Below are 6,368 nucleotides of genomic sequence, written 5' to 3'. Positions count from 1 at the left end.
ATTTGAGATTTGGTACGGCTAGGCCACTTCCCTTCAGATTTTTTTTTCATTAATTCCCTTGATATTCTTAACTTTTTGTTCTTCCAGATAAATTTTGTTATTATTTTTCTATCTCTAAAAAATAATTTTTGGTAGTTTGGTACGGCGCAGAATAAGTAAGTTAATTTAGGAAGAATTGTCATTTTTATTATATTGGCTCAGCTTACCCATGAGGAATTGATATTTTCCCAGTTGTTTAATCTGACTTTATTTGTGTGAAGTGTTTTGTAATTGTGCCCATATTGTTCCTGAGTTTGTTTTGGCAGGTAGACTCCCAAGTATTTTGTATTGTCGACAGTTATTTTAAATCTTTTCCCACTCTTGCTACTGGACTTTGTTGGTAACATATAGAAATGTTGATAACTTGTGTGGGTTTATTCATTTGTTAAACTCTGGAGCAGTATTTGGTCTTACAAGATTTTTGAATGGGTATTGGTAATCATCTGAGCTTCTTCCCAAGTCAAACCTTGCTTTTTTCATTTGCTTTTTCAAGATGCTTAAATGAGGTCAAATGTAAATCTTCCTTTTATATTATTTGATGAGTCCTGACTGGTGTCTATTGGGTGCTCCTCCAAGTCCAAGTTCCCTGTCCTCCATGATAGTCGGTGCCCTCATCACTCTTTTCTTCCTCTGCTTTATTCTTCTCACCTATTCCTTCCTTGTACTTTTCCCTTTCCTCATCCTTGTCTTTAGCTTCATCCAAGTTAATATCTTTTTCAAACTTATCTTTTTTTAGCAGATCTGTTCTTGAAGGTAATTCTGTAGCTTCCTGCAAAATATTAAAGGAAACATGTTGAGAAAGATGCATCCTTGCCACTGCTTCAATGTCTTCTTTTAGTTCCTGAAGAAATTCTGAGCTCATTTTGCTTTCTTGCTTTAAAGTTTGCCTTTTTGTTTCTAATTCAAGTTCATCTGTGCTTTTCTTTTTTCTAAATGGGCTTAAAATTATACTTTTCACCTTTGTTTCTGATTGAATTAGGTTTATTCTTCTTGGGCTTATGTGGCTCTGTTTTGGTTTTACTTCTGGTGAAGCCAAGCCTGTGATCCATCTCTCTGACATTTCTCCTTTATGTCCAATGTTTTCACATGCTAGTTCATCATCTCTTCCATCTATAGCTTCTACACTAATTTCTTTTTCTCTTAATGAAACGGGAGGTAAAGGAGCAGGAAGGCTTTCATTTTTTGTTTCAGCATCTTCTTGAAGATTTAAGCATGCATCTGGAGACCTCTCTCTCATTTCTGCTGGTGGCAGCCTCTTCTTAATTTCAGGTGTTTTGATAGGAAACTCAGATGGAAGAGGTTTAACCTCTTGCTTTTTTAATGAATATTCTAGTGTCTGGGAGAAACTTGCGAGAGGTGGAGAATCACGCTTAATAAATATGACATCATTGACATCACTATCATTAGAGTCTTTTGGGTCTGTTTTCATGCGAAGAATTTGGTCTAAATACTTAGATTTCTCTTCCCATGTTTTCAGATTTCTGTATTCTTTCTTCATTCTGTCAAGCCTCTCTCGAGGTTGTTGCTGAAGTTTTTCAAGTCTCACGGGAAATGATGAATGAGCCTGTTTTTGCTGAGTCCCAACAGTAACATTCAGGTCTGGGGATAAGAATGCCGGATATTCTATTAGTTGTGGTGTGATAACATTTGTTAGAGGGTCTGTTCTTTCTACAGGTGGGGGGACATGCATAAACATGGATGGCTGAATCAACTTCTGAAGTGGTTTTAACTGATGTGAAAAGCCATAACCAAAGTTTCCATAGGAAAACATAAATTCCACTTCAACCTTGCAGACGATCTGGTTTCTAATCCTCATAAGAAATTCTTCTGTGAAGCATCCCTTCTGAATTACTTCATAAAGATGTAAACCAAAACTTCCCAATACTACAGGGTATGCTTTCAAATGATCAAATTTCATTAGTTCCAAATAAATCATATTCCTTCCATCATCCTGACGTCTTGGAACCTGTACAGAGAAGTATTTCACTTCTTCAAACTTAATTCCAGGCCTATTCTCATTATTCTTACAATTCAAGGAATGAGTTTTAGTGTATTTCATGATCTTGTTTACAGTGATGCGAATAAACAAATTTGTGAAATGCTGTAAGTCGGTCATAGGTGAAAAATGTCTGCATCTCCTTATATGGACAGCGAGGCAGCCAACCACATCACCAAATGGAACCAAAGCTGGTACAGGCTGTGCAACATCCAATTCTTGACTCTCACTTCCTTTAATAGTTTTTCTCAGCATGTTCAACAGCTTTCGGCCTGTTCTCTCCTTACTGTCATCACTAGATAGATCAATCCTCGTCGAGAATCGCCGAGCAGAGGACGCCTGAGAGATGGAGTCCAAACTTCTTGTTTCGGCCACATTGTCGTTAGCTTGGCTGTCGCTCGTGCGAAAAGGAACCGTGAAGAGCGAATGAATTTTGTTTCGCTGAGACTGACTAAGCTCCGAAACTTTCTTCTCCATCTGGCTTGGCTCCATCCCGTCCGCCAGCCCTGGTCCCCTCAACCGACCGCGGTGGCTCGGGCCACCTTTAGCTACTGAGCTCGCGCTGGGGGCATGGAGGGGAAGAGAAGAGGACTGCCCGGGCCGCTGCGTACAATCGCTGGTAGTAGGATCTTACTGGGCACTGGGGTTGGGATGAGGGAACAGGAAGGCGCTTGTTGCTCACAAGCTGGGAGGGTTCTTGCTTTTGTTTTTGTTTTTGTTTTTCTTTTTCCCCCCCGCTTAGCACAGTATCTGGCACATAGTAAAAACAAATAAATGGTGGTTGATTTATTGGACTGAGAGGCACGACACTTGCTTTCTTTTTTCTTTTTAGGCAATTGGGGTTAAGTGACACTTGCTTTCAAATTCTGATATGTGCCGTATTAGTCTATAAGGTCCATGGGGAAAGGGCTCTTGTGTTATCCTTTTTAATTCCCGCAATGCCTTGGACATAATAGATGCTCTATAAATTTTTATGAATGACCTTAGGCAAGTTATATATATCCTTATATTTTTAAATATATCCTTGTATTTAATTTTTTTGTCTTGTTTCCTAGTATGTGTGTAAGAGGGGGAGTTGGTCTCCATCGCAGATCATGAGGTATTAATGTGTTAAAAAGGTGTCAACATTCTACTATCCATCTATAGAGTGTGAACATCTTTCTCAGATTGAATCAAAATGGGGCAATGTAATCATCTGGGTAAAAATTGGCCATGTCCCCAAGAATCAACAAAAAGCTGAATTCAGTCCATTCAAGACCCAGAACACTTTTGTGGAATGTAATCCTTCTGCTTCTACCAGAATACAGCAGGGATTTATCTCTTCTCTTTACCTTCTATTAGCCATGGAGCTTAGCAACAGAGCCATTTGTCCAATAGGAGACATTCTATCCATCAGCTTTGGAGTTCTTCAGTTTGAGAGAGTTCAAGACATAGTTGAGGGAATAGAGGCTGTCCAGGATTTTGGACACAGAGATGCAGCAACTCTCAGGCAAAAAGCAGTTTCAATGTGTGTAACCCCCTGGTAGCAGAGAAGAGAGTCAGCCTTAGATTCAAGGGAAGTCATGAAGTCCTTGAAGTCATGATGCAATTTATGGAGAAGATGATTCCATGGGAAGAGAAAGGATATCAAGGCCCTGTATTGGCATGGGCAACATGACCCTGGAGTTGCCTTGGCCATGTGTTGCATGTGAGGCCCATATGTGCCTATCGTATTCAGAATTTGTGCTCACTCTTCTCATGTATATTGAGTGTACTTGTGGGAGAGTATGCTTCAAGTTTATGGGGAAAATGTTTTATAGCTACTACTTTTATAATATCATGTTAATAAATATCTTTGCTTTGAGTTAATTGTGCCTACCAGCTATTAATCTGAAGCACACTGATGGTGACTCATGAACTATAGTTTTAAAGTATAGACCCGCAGGCTACCCTACAACCTGAGAGTAGCAGACGTCTTCTGGGATCCAACTCATGAGTGTGGGTTCAAGTCGGGACAGGGGATCCTAGAGAGAACGGTGTAAAACCAGATGGTTAAATTTAGTAATTTTAAAATTCCTTTATAACTGAATGCTTTGTTGTTGTTGTTGAATCGTGTGTGACTCCTTGTGACGTCACGGACCATGGGGTTTTCTTGGCAAAGATACTGGAATAGTTTGCCATTTCCTTCTCCAGTGGATTAAGGCAAACAGGGAAAGTGACTTGCTCAGCTGTTAAGTATCTGAGGCCAGATTTGAACTCGGATATTCCTGACTCCAGAACCAGTGCTCTATCCATTGCCTAGCTGCCTCCTATGAAGGCCTCATATAACCCATATCACGGCTGATGCAGATCTGAGGCAGGATGAAATAATTTGGTGAGCTAAGCTTGCCTAGGGCTGTCATACTAACACACAGGGAATAAAACAGGTGCTCTTGAGTCCCTGACATTCAGTTCCACAGAAAATATGCAACAAATTGAACCAGGGGCATATTATACAAGCAATTAGGTGACTCATTGGGTAGAATGTCAGGAAGACCTGATTTCAAATCTGACATCAGAGACTTACTAGCTGTGTGACCCTGGACAATGCACTTAATCTCTCTGTGCCTCAGTTTCCCCACCTACAAAATGGGGATAATAATAACATCTACGTCACAGAGTTGTTGTGAAGATCAAAAGAGTAATATTTGTAAAGCACTTAGCATTTACGTGCTAAGTATGTAGCAGGTACTACAAGGCATGTAGCAGGTACTAAATAAATACTTATTCCCTTCACTATACAACCCTATTTAGTTACACTTTCTGTGAGAAAATGTTGTCATTGGTTGGAAAACCTGCTTTAAAACTCCATTTACAGTCAAGAATATCAAGACAATTAAAAAAAATGTGAAGGAAGGTGATCTAGCAATACCAGATCTCAAACTGCATTATAAAGTGGTGTTGGCATTACACTTTGCTCTAACTCATGGATCATCTGATTGCACACAAACAGCTGATTCCCAAATGACTATTTCATCTATAACTAGTTGTTTCTTGTTAAGATATAATTTTACTCTTTGTGATGTGGTTCAGTGCCTTCTGACCCTCTCTTCCTGCAGAAAGTATTCATGGTATAGCTAAGAGCCTTTGGTATCTTTCATTTCTTAACCTCAAACCACATTTCCTTTCTCCAAATTAAAAAAATTAATTTGAAAAATTATGTACTTAACACCACCAAATAAAACGGACATTTCCATGTACATTGTAAAACAGAAGAGGATTGTACATGAAACTGCCAAGTCACTATTATGTAGAACTTGCTTTTAAGTATATAATATAAATTCAATAGGTAACTTTCAAAACTATTTTCATCATATTTTCCTCATTCTTCCCCTTGCCTACTTTCATAATAGTCACACAACGTACATGTTAATTTTATTTGTAGAGGAGTTAGGTGGTACAGTGGATGGAGCATTGGCCCTGGAGTAAGGAAGATCTGAGCTCAACATCAGCCTCAGATACTTACTAGCTATGTGACTCTGAACAAGTCACTTAAAGCTTTGTCTGCCTCAGCTTTCTTATATGTAAAATGGAGATAATAATAGCATCTACCTTTCAGGGTTTTTGTGAGGGGATATATATATATATATACACACACACATATATATATATACACACACATACATAATACATATACATATTTTAAATTTAAGAATATTTTTAATAGATATATGAGGATATATCTCATCCACTGGTCAGTTCCATTAGGAGGAACGGCTCCCTCTCTAGTGGCACCATCTATCACTCCACCTCTTGCTCTGCTCCATCAGCCAAATGCTGTGGGAGTTCAGAGAAGGGAGTTTTGCAAATTGGAATGATCTGGGAAGGCTTCACAGAGCACCTAAAAATTAATAAACTTTGAATAGGGGTATGTAATGCCTCTCCTAAAGAGGGTAAGAATGGTCTGGACCTGCAAAGTATTCTTGGGATTTGGAGATATTTACTCTTCTCCTGAGGCAAGGAAACATCACATGCTTTGGGACTGGGGTGGGACTAAAAAGTATGTTCAAAATAAAGAAGGAGGGAGGACACCTGGAGAGGAGAACACCTGAACTTCCCAACTCAATGGGTTAGGATTAGAAAGCATTTCTTTCTGAGAGCATGATCACAAGACATTTATATGTTTCATAGCACTAACCTTCTTGATGATCACAATACTCAAAATTCCATCTCCTGAAGATGCATTTTTACTGCTTCTGATGTCTAGAATGCATGCGCGAGCTCTGTCTCTCTGTCTCTGTCTCTCTTCCTTACTTCTTCTTGGCTCCCCCAGCTTCCCTCAAAACTTAGCTCAAGTCTCATCTTCTGCCAGAGA

The 6,368-nt window shown here is 39.2% G+C and overlaps 1 pseudogene; it reads right to left on the bottom strand.

The window, feature by feature from the left end:
- Nucleotides 1-595: 595 nt before the first annotated feature.
- Nucleotides 596-3,832, bottom strand: LOC114052180 (annotated as a pseudogene).
- Between the last annotated feature and the right edge of the window lie 2,536 nt (nt 3,833-6,368).

This window comes from Vombatus ursinus, unplaced genomic scaffold, assembly GCF_900497805.2.
Source record: "Vombatus ursinus unplaced genomic scaffold, bare-nosed wombat genome assembly UNPS02014807.1, whole genome shotgun sequence".
In the NCBI taxonomy this organism is placed as follows: domain Eukaryota; kingdom Metazoa; phylum Chordata; class Mammalia; order Diprotodontia; family Vombatidae; genus Vombatus; species Vombatus ursinus.
Note: the sequence above shows the minus strand (reverse complement) of the source record. Positions and strands in the feature narration are given on the sequence as shown.